An 11,475-nucleotide genomic window follows, 5' to 3' on the forward strand; every position below is an offset into this window, starting at 1 on the left:
AATATTTGAATATTTTATTTTGAATCGATTTAAAAGATCATTAGATTCAATTCATTTGAAAATAATGAATTGAAAGTTGTAAAATTACATGTTAAACATGTTTAGAACTAACATGATGCATGAAAACATATGATAAAAATACATTAAATAAGTAGAAATATACTAAAATGCCGATTTACATGGTAAAATCAGATAACTTAAAACATAACGCACCGAGAATCACCTTAATGATTAAATGCATGAACATAGACAAAGAAGTAATAAGTATTGATATGAATGCGAATCAAATAATACGAAAATAATTAACACTTATAAACCATAACAAAAAATAGAAAAACACGTTAAAGAATAACTACTAAAAGATTATGTATATTACGATATCTTGCTTAGGAAGATCTTAACCGCACTTCGGAAAGAACACCTAAGCAAGAGTTAGACTATAACCAACTCACGCCAGGATAAAGGGATCCCACCATAGAATAACAAGCTTTGGTCCTGTCAAAAACTATTGGAACATACAATCTCACAATTGGTGAACAATGGGAGTTTAGGGTATGTGTAGAAGAAGATAGTGAGAGAGAAGAGATAATTAGAGAGAGAGAGAGAGAGAGAGAGAGAGAGAGAGAGAGTAATTGAGGGTGAGAATAAAAATTTTCATTAACTTTCATCAAGGGTTACACAATAATTGAGACCTAAAACACATCACTAAAATAACAGAAAAACCAATAAGATCAAATTTGCACATCTCGATTAAAATTAATAGGCCGTGTTAATTACTAAGACATAAAAGTAATAAGATTGGGTGAGAATTGAGATCAATATTTTTCTCCTTAAACATTTCACCCCCGTGGGCTTTTTTTGGGAGACTGTGTGCATTTTGGATAATTTATTGGAACAAGTCTGTACTCGAATTTCAGAGGACTTAAGTCTTCTTAATGGACATAAGTGGTTGGTCTCAAACTAGGAGACATGAGACTTAAATTTCAATAAATAGTCTTGTACAAACAAGGGAGAAAATGTTGTAATGTCTTATAAATGGATTTTATGGGCATAAATTATACCAATAATCCTATATAAACCATCAATCGTTTGAGAGAAATGACGAACATTTCAAATATGACTTTTCCATATAAGGTCCTTATTGGCCCTCGCTAATGAGGTTAAAACTCAACATCACTGGTCTCACACTAGTAAGTAATGGTGATTGATGATAGGTGGTGGTGATCGAACAAGGTAAACGTGGCAGTTGTTGGCGGTAGTTTGTGGTGATGATTGTTGATATATTATTTTATTATAAGATTAGTAGTATCAATTAGGATATTATTGTATCAAATATTTCCTATTTTAGTTTATTGATTAGGAGGCTTAGACTTATATATACATATGTATTCTCTCCACATAATAATAAGAATTTCATATTCAAGTTTGTATCAAGGAATCTAACTAGGACCCCATACATCAGAATGAACAACATCAAAAAGAGACATGGCTCAATTATTAATACGACTGGAAAAAGAAACTCTAATATGTTTTCCTAACTGACAAGCTTCACACTGTAAGGACTCTAAATGAGAAAGACCAGCCACCATTTTCTTCAACTTGGATAAAGATGACCTAGGCGACGATGTCGAAGATCAGGAGATTCAGTACTAACACATATAGAAGAAGTGGAAGGATGAAGATAGTAAAGACCACGATACTTAGTGCCTATTCCAAGCGCCTCCACCCTGCTCCGACTTCGTCTCTTGCTTTTCCCATTGGCATCCGTAAAGGTAACCGTTCAACCTGTAACCCTTATCCTATATATAATTGTGCATCTTACCATCATTTATCTCCTACCTATTATACTTTTGTTACTGCACTTGCATTTGTTTCTATTCCTAAAACTATCCAAGAAGCATTATCCTATTCAGGGTGGAGATAGACAATACTTGACAAAAATGTCAGCTTTAGAATCTAATCATACCTAGGAGCTTATTACTGTCCCTCCTAGGAAATCTATTGTTGGTTGTAGGTGGATATTCAATGTTAAGGTGGGTCCTGATGGATAGGTAGATCGATTGAAAGCTCGCCTAGTGGCAAATGGGTATACTTAAGTCCCTGGTCAAGATTATAATGATTCCTTTACTCTGGTTGCAAATATGACATTTGTTCGTCTCTTTCTGGCCATGGAGGCCATGAAATTATAAGCTTTATTTCAATTGGATGTCAAGAACGCATTCTTTCATGGTGACTTGGAAGATGAGATTTATATGGAGCAACCTCCCGAGTTTGTTGCTTAAGGGGAGTGTAATCAGGTATGTAAATTACATAAATCTTTGTATGGCTTGAAACAGTCACCTCGGGCATGGTTTGGAAGATTTAGTGAAGTGTTGAAACAATTTGGCATGACCCGTTGTGAATCATATCACTTCATTTTCACCAAATGCTCCTCTTCTAATAAATATATTTATTTAGTGGTTTATGTTGACGACATTGTCATTACTGGTGATGACTATAAGGGTATCAAGGCTTTAAAACAACACTTATTTTAGAATTTTCAGATTAAGGACTTGGGTCCTCTTTGTTACTTATTGGTTATTGAGGTATCTCAGTCAAAGTCAAGTATTGTTATCTCCCAAGGGAAGTATGCCCTTGATATTTTGGAAGAAACAGATCTTACATATTGCAAACCGGTTGATAATCCATCCTATGGATCCTAATGCAAAGCTTATTCCTAATCAGGGGAAGCCATATACTGATCCTTTATATATCAAAGCCTTATAGGAAAATTTAATTATCATACCTTGACTAGACGCGATATAATTTTTCCCGTCAATGTAGTAAGTCAATTCCTAAACTCTTATTATGACAACCATTGGGATGTAGTTATTCGAATACTCAAGTATATCAAATAATCATTCGGAAAGGGCTTATTTTATGTGATAGAGGAAACATCGATATCATTGGATATTTAGATGCTGACTGGGCAGGAGATGCAAGTGATAGACGCTCTACACCAGGCTATTGTGTTTTTATTGGTGGAAATTTGTTCTCATGGAAGAGCAAAAAGAAAAATGTTGTTGCTCGATCAAGTACAGAAGATGAGTATCTAGCCATGGCTCATGCCACATGTGAGCTCTTGTGGTTAAAGCATTTACTACATGAACTTCATTTTTGCGAAGTCGGTCATATGGAACTTGTATATGATAACCATACAGCTTTGCACCTCTCCTCCAATCCAAAATTTCATGAGAGGATAAAACATATTGAAGTTGATTGTCATTTTCTTAGAGAGAAGATTACCACCGGGATCATCAAAACCTCCTTTGTCAATTCTAGGGATCAACTTGCTGACTTCTTTACAAAATCTCTTCGGAAACCTCGGATTACTTACATATGTGACAAGATGGATGCATATGATTTATATGCACCACCTTAAGGTGGAGTGTTAAAATATTATTTTATAATAAGATTATTAGTATCAATTAGGATATTATTGTATAAAACCTTTCCTGTTTTAGTTTATTGATTAGGAGGCTTAAACCTATATATACATGTGCATTCTCTCTACATAATAATAAAAATTTCATATTCAAGTATGACCAATAATGGTCAAAGTGGTTGTTTATGATGTTTAGAGTGATGGTTAGAGCGGTAGTTAATTATGGTAATCAGTGGCAGTCAGAGTGGTGATTGAAATTGGTTTAAGTGGCGGTTGAAGATTGTTCAAGTGAGGATTGATAGTGAGTATATTACTGATTGTCGATATTCAAAATGCTGATTATAATGGAAATAACGAAGAATATAAGTATATAAAATGATAATCAGAGTATCAAATTGGTGATCAATTATGATTGAGGTTGTGGTTGGTCATGGTCATTAGTATTCCTAATGGTAGTTTGAGGAAGATTATAGATAGATAAAATAATAGATAGATAAAACGATAGCAAATTCACAGGCTTATCGCCAAATGTCTCTTCTATTACGAAGACCACCGGGTCACGAAGCTTATCCCGAAGATGTTTTTATTTACATTCGTGTCTTTTGGAAAGAGCCGCTAAATTAAGCTCTCAGTTAGGTGAAGGAAGTATGAGTGCTTTACCAATAGTTGAGACCCAATTAAGAGATGTTTCAACTTATATTCCTACTAATGTAATTTCCATTACAGATGGCCAAATGTTCTTATCTGCTAATTTATTCAATGCTTGGACCAGACCTGCTGCAATTAATGAGGGTATTTCTGTTTCTAGAGTTGGATCGACGATTCAAATAAAAGCCATGAAACAAGTAGCTGATAAATTACAATTGGAATTGACACAATTCGCAGAATTAGAATCTTTTGCACAACTCTCATCAGATCTCGATAAAGCTACGCAAAATCAATTGTCAAGAGGTCAACGATTACATGAGTTGCTTAAACAATCTCAATCAACTCCTCTTATTGTGAAAGAACATATAATAACTATTTATACTGAAAGGAATGGTTATCTTAATTTATCAAAAGTGATCGTAGTGATAATTAGGGGTGTTGGTTAATAATCATCGTGGAATTCTATACTTAGGGTGTGTTTGGTTCGGGGTAGATGGAGGGGAGGGGAGGGAATATTTTTAATTAAATGTGTTTGGTTCAAATTTTATAAGGGGAGGGGAGGGAAGGGGAGGGGAGCAAAATCCCTCCAAAACACACTTTTTGCGTTTCTCCAAATTGGAGGGATTTGGAGGGGAGGGGAGGGAATCTCAACTTTAATATTTTAAAAATTATCATAATTACTATAATATCCTCAGTTTAATTTTAATATTTTAGATTATTCATTTTCTTTTGTATTATTGTTTTCTTCTGTGTGATTTTTCTCGATTGCTTCTATCAACTTATTACAATTATTCTCCACCTTCAAATTATTTTGAAATTTTTGTCCTTAATATAAATCATAATCATTTCACTTTTTTGATTTTTTTATAAGTCTTTTTATGTTTATTTATGTTTTTTTTTCTAATTTTGTTATGTATCCTATCATATTTTCTTTTATATCAAATTTTAAAATTTTCATTTTAATCAATTTATTTATTTTTTTATTTTATTAAAAATTTTAAACCATTTATATTTAATAATAAATTATTTTATGTATTTTATTTGTCAAATAATTCCTTACGATTTTAAAGTTGTTATTAACATATAGTTTAATTTGATTTTGAACATTTTATTCGAATTAAGTGAACTCAATTTTTTAACATTATGTGGTAAATCATCACTTTTTAATCACTCAATATTAGAAATTTTACTAACAAAGAAGGATAAAAATGTAAATTATTAATAAAACCCCTCCCCTCCCCTCCTGAACCAAACATATTTTTAATTAAAATCCCTCTCTTCCCCTCCCCTCCCCTCGTTTGAACCAAACACCCATCCTTTTAAAAAAATCCCCTCACCTCCCCTCCCCTTCTCTCTCCTCCATTAAAATCTCTCCCCTCCCCTCCCCTCATTTGAACCAAACACACCCTTAAAGAATAGTGGTTGAATTAGTGACATAGTGTCTTAGTTTCAAAACTCTCTTAGTTTCTTTTCTGCTGAATCATCTCATCTCATCTCATGTTGCATCTCAGAGGTTTTCCTTACCCCAACAATCTTTCTTCAACCCCAAAATGTCATCTTCTTCTCCTCAAACCCCACTCTTTCACCATATCCTACCTCACTAACAATTGTGGTTTATCTCCACAAGATGCTCTCAATTTTTAGCTTCCAAAGGCGCTTCTCCCACCAACATAGTCGCCACCATCACCAGAAGCCCCCATTTCCTAAGATCAAGCCTCAAACGCATTATTCAAACTTTTGAATTGGTAAGAAGTTTCTGTCCCTCTGATCAAAAAGCTATTGCTATAATCATTGTCTGTCCATTTTTAATTGATTTTGGTGTAACCCGTTCTTGTATTTAATGTTTGCTTTGTTCTAGACCTTCTGTACTATGTTCTAATGATTTGAGAAAAGCCATTACTTCAATCATTAAGGAATTAGGGTTTCACCCTTCCAAAATCAGTTTTGGTGTTGCATTATTAGCCAAAAGGGCTATCACCAAATCCCAATGGGATGCCAAAGTTGATGCCTTGAAGAGCTGGGGTTGTTCTGAAGATGTCATTTTTTATGCCTTTAAAAGACAGCCTTACTTTATGCTTCGGTCACCGGATAAACTCAATGCGGTGATGCAATTTTGGGTCAAAGAGCTTGAATGGGATCCTTCCGTGCTCATGGCAGCACCTGAACTATTCGGACTTAGTATAGAGAAAAGGCTTGTTCCAAGGGCTTCAGTCGTCCGGTATCTGTTATCCAAAGGTTTGATTAAGAAGAGTGCTAGCTTGTGTACACCGTTTAAATTGTCTGATGTGTTGTTCATGAAAAGGTATGTGAATTGTTATGAAGAGGAAGAAGCGTCTAGGCTATTAAGGCTATACCAGGGGAAGGATGCTAGCATATAGTGCTTGGATAAGTTTTGAATTCACTTCATTTTCTTTAATTTACCTTGTAACAAAATTCATCTTTCTATCAATACAATTCAGTTTTCCTTTTGGGTCATATCTATCACTATGCTTAAACTTAACTGAGGACATGACATTATGGTCTGGTTTGGTGGTTTGGTTCATGTAGCCGACTCTACTTGGTAGAAAAAAGTCTTTACTTTTTGTATACAAGTAAGGCCTTTTTTTTATATAGGTTTATAGCATTGAGATGAACGAATATGTCGAAATAGTGAAATACCTTTAGGCCATTGGTGCTATAATCTCTTGTGAGTTGTGTTATTTGCATATCTGTGTGTGTACCATTTCTAATTCTATTGAAGGAAATCAAGATGTTTAAATAATCATCCCGCACATAGAATGGTTTAAATCTGATTCAGGTAGTTATAATGATTTCTTTGATAATATAAGTTCTATCCCTGTTTTTGGTCAAAATTGAAATATCTTAAAACCATTGAATTTAAACTTATTATGTAAACTATGTTTGGGCGTGACAAAAAATTTGTGCCCAGTCTCAGTAAATTTGCATGGTTATACGTCCATAATGATTTTACAAATACAAAAACTTTTTCCCACAATCATTTGGGCTTACTTGGTTTTTTCTGCTATGAAAACTCAAAAACACCACAACTATTCACGGTGTTGTAGAATTCTGCTGAAAATGTATGATATTGCTGCAGGGTTTTCTTAGTACCTTTATTTATTGGTTCTAACAATATGCAGTGTGTTTTGAAATTGGACAGTGATTTGGCATAGAATGGCATGGCTCGGCAGATGCAATCTTTTTAGAGGTATGATTCCATTCCATGAGATGATTATATAGTATACTATCTCCCAGGCTTTGGGTTTTCTCTTATATAGCATTGTTCTTGAATATCGTCAATAGTATGGATAAGTATATTACATAATTATGGTCTGTTGGTGTTATAGTATAAAATTACTAGAACAAAATTGAATGCCCCTTATAACAAGTCATAACTCTAGGCTCATAGTTACCTAATAGTCTTATCATGTAATTGTTTGTATTGATGGTTCCCTTAATCCCTTTTCATGAATAAAAATAATGAGATTTCCCTAATAGGCTCCTTGTTATGAGTCAAATTAGCTAAATCTAAAATCTCTATGATTGTTCCAGTGGTGAGGGAGTTGGATAGTATGCACAGCTGGAGGTCCTAGGCCATGTTGTTGATAGCACGCTATAGCACCACTATAACAGAATAGCGCAGCGGTGGTAGGGTTAGGCGCAACGCTTCTGGTCCGTGAACCGCTGTCAACAATAGCGGCCGCTAATTGTGCCCCAAACCGCTATCGCAGCCGCAATTCGATTTTTGAATATAAATTCCTCAATTTTTTAAATTGTTGAATAAATTCCAACCCGAACCCTTTGAAGAGTAATGTTATGTTCTTCCTCAATTTCTACTTTAGTTTTGTTTAGTCTTCTTCTCTGCCTAAGTTTTATCACACCATATACATTAGGTTCTTTAACTATAAGTACGATGATCTCTTTAATTTTGTGAATACGTCTAATTTCTAGTATTTTATGTTTACTTTGTATAGTGGTTTTTAGTCTTTAGAAAAGTGGCTATTCCACCATCCATTATACCGCGATAGCATTTTAGGGGGTCGATGCTAAGCAACTCTATCCGAGATAAACATCTCAAGTCCTAGGCTCAGTCAGACATCATTACCTCTAGTGTTTCTTTTCCCTCTTTAATTCACCAAAGTAAACTAAGCAGTTTATTTGAATCAAAATACAGTTTAAAATGTTAAATGATTTCCGATTCTTTGCTGCAACATTTTCTCAAATTTAGTTAATTGTCACTTTCTTGTTATATATTCAGTTATCAATTGGAATTCACCTATTACAATAATTACTTATTCATTGAATTAGACATGTCTTTTATAGTAGTTTTGAATACAGAGGTTGAAAATGCCAAACACATGCCAATGAGATATTTTGTGTTGACAGCAGACTATTCGTTTTCATTTCCTTTGGTAGGAAGAAACGCACGATCTCACGAATTCTACGTGTTTCGACGGTGATCTCACCGATCCTACCCAAATATGAGTTTTCTCATTTGCAGAATTGGACTGTCCTACAAAAGGGATTGCGATTCTGACAACTAACTTGTTCATATTATTAAAAATAGATTGAGGTAAAAGTCACAAAAAATATGGCTTGTTAGACTCTTCTACAATTCAATATTTTTTTCCGTCTGTAACATTTGTTGATCAGTTCTAGTCTTGAGTTTGCCACAAAGTTCTCTCTTTAATCCATACAGAGAACTTGAAGGTTGAGTTTGAATTTCCCATTAAGCTTAATTCTATATAACCTGAAGACCTAGGTTTAATTTATTTTATTTAATAATTCATTGCGTAATTTATGGATTATTTATTTCATATGGGTGATGCAAGCCAACAATACAAGATGAATGATGACAAATGATCCCTGAAGCTGAAAGAGTCATTGATCTGCTTTTGTTTTTGTTCTTTAAAGTGATGTGGGATTTAGGTACTTGTACTTGTATGTTCTTAATGCCTAATGTTTCATGTTTTTTAACTTTCATCTTTTACTCATGATATGATATTTTCTAAGCATTCATATATACAAGTTTTTTTTGGTTAGTTTTGATTTTGTCCAAGGTGTATCATCTGTGCGAAGTAGATGTTGAAATATCCTTCACTGTTTTGTTCAGTTGCCTGCAAAATAGGTAAGTTTGGTTACCCCAAAGATCTATGACAGTTAATTGTTTGATTATTTAACTATAGAAGAGTGTCGGACATGCCAATATTCAGTGTACTGTCATCACTATCATAATCATTATCTTTCTGGCAGAAGGTCCATTTTGTGATGCTAGCCTGCAGGTTGTGGTGTAATAAAATTATATGGTGTAGAGGGACAATGTGGAGCCGGTGCAAAATGTAATCGGGTGCACCCACAACTTGATGGATGATAGCAGTAGACTAGGCATTGCAGCAGATGTGCCATGCTAATGGTTTGAAAAAGGCACCTATTGGGAACCCAAGGGTGATATGTTGGTGAAGATTTGGGAATTAAGAGTATGCTTTTTTTCAAGGGCTCGCGTGATGAGCCATGCTATGCTAATGTTTTGCCTTGAATTACTCTCCAGCAGGTGGACGGTGTTAAGAACTGGATACCGAGTTTCCATTTTATCAAATCCATTTATTAGAACTTCTTTGTCATTTGATCAATCTTTGGAGAAAATGCTTAATGAAAGCCAACCCATTTACATGTAATACTTAAGAATAAATTTAAGCAAAAAGAATCTATTGAAAGTCCTTAAACGTGTAGCAATCCTGAATTTATTGAAAGTCCTCGAGTACAAGTAGCCTTAGAAAGACGAGAAATTCTCAATTCTCCTTATGCATTTTTGCGGGACTTTTTAAAAATTTCATTGACCTTATTTGGAAGGATTATTCCTAATGCACCATGTTTTGTAGCATATCACTATAATATTTGTTTAAGAAGTGTTGCTGAAAGGCAGAAAACCTTTGTCAAAACAAAAGACAATGAATAGGCAACAATTATGTTGACTATTTGAATATGCCACATTCGATTCAATTTTTAGGTCGCAATTGGTATAATTTTTTCTAATTTTATTCCCAAGCATGAGACTTGTATTAAAGTGAATACGAGAGGTACTTAATTTCATAACAAAGTCAAGTTACAATCTATTAATACAAGCAAGGGACAATTGTACAAGAAATTAACTCGCCACCATCTTTTTTATCTTTGCCACCGTCCATTTTTTTATAAATCCAATTTTACTCTTAATGAAAAACGAAGAATTTCCAAAACAAATTTTCGGTATTCACTCTAAAATTTCCGGTACAAACTACTGGAAATTTCAGTTAGAAGGAAATTTCCGGTAAAACATACCGGAAATTTCAAAATTAACTAAATTTATGATATGTTTCAATTTTTTAGTTTTTTAAACGGTTGAGATTTTGTCGATACTTTTGGAGGGTCCTGATTGCACCCATACATTTGTGTGATCTAGAATGCACCACCATTTGTATAAATAGGGGTGTTAGTGTTATTAGATAACACATCATTTCAACAAAATGCCTCTTTCTCAGTATTTGATTAAAGTATCCATGTATTTCAATGGCTGCATGCCTGCTGTTCAAACCAAAATTCCAGACGACGCTGAATCCTTTGCCACCTTGAAAGAAACGTTGAATAATTTGGTGCCTGATTCCGCTAACAGAAGGGTGACAAAGATCGAGTTTCGGGAGGACTGGATTGATACAAATGGAAGGGTGAAATACAACTTAATCGAGTTAAAGAATGATGAAGATGTGAAGGCCATGCGGAAATCATTTCGCCGTAGGATAACTAAAGGTCTGATTGAATTGGATGCACAAATCTAAAGATCTGTTGACGACATAATGAAGTGTCTGATTCGTCCAGAGTCTTCTGGTAGTGCCTAAGTTTTCATGTTTCGGAGTACTGTTTATGCTTGTTGCTTGTCATCTGATGTTTGTTAACTATGTTTGTTTGTTATTGATAATTTCTTTATCTACTCGAAATATGTACTAGCCAAAAAGATTATGCAATAAAAAAGATGTTCATACATAAGATGTTCGTACAAAATATACAAATATACAAATAATACAATCATAACAAAATAAATCTACATAGGTCCTCTGCTGGGAACATCCGCGAACCTAAATAAAATACTGTGAACCTCACCATCAAGGTTCACCAAACCCATGAAGCTATCCAAGTGAACTGCGATGTACTGCAGGCGGCTGTCTTGGTCACCAACGGGAGGTGGAGGTGGTGAATGGTGGTGGTGGTGAAGAATTCCTGGTACCTGAAGGCCCTGGAACATCAGATATTGCGGCAGATGAGCTGACCCTAGGGTGTGACACACTGAGGAACCACTCTAGGTATCCATCCTGACACTACCCAGGCTGCTGAACCGCAATGGATGTCCATGATCCCACGGGGGGAGCTGA

At 34.6% G+C, this 11,475-nt stretch overlaps 2 pseudogenes; both read left to right on the top strand.

Moving 5' to 3' along the window:
- Window positions 1–3,832: 3,832 nt before the first annotated feature.
- Window positions 3,833–4,518, top strand: LOC131595085 (ATP synthase subunit alpha, chloroplastic-like; annotated as a pseudogene).
- Window positions 4,519–5,676: 1,158 nt separating this feature from the next.
- On the top strand, window positions 5,677–9,789 carry LOC131631661 (uncharacterized; annotated as a pseudogene).
- Window positions 9,790–11,475: the final 1,686 nt, after the last annotated feature.

The sequence above is a fragment of the Vicia villosa genome, linkage group LG1 (assembly GCF_029867415.1).
Source record: "Vicia villosa cultivar HV-30 ecotype Madison, WI linkage group LG1, Vvil1.0, whole genome shotgun sequence".
NCBI classification, from domain to species: domain Eukaryota; kingdom Viridiplantae; phylum Streptophyta; class Magnoliopsida; order Fabales; family Fabaceae; genus Vicia; species Vicia villosa.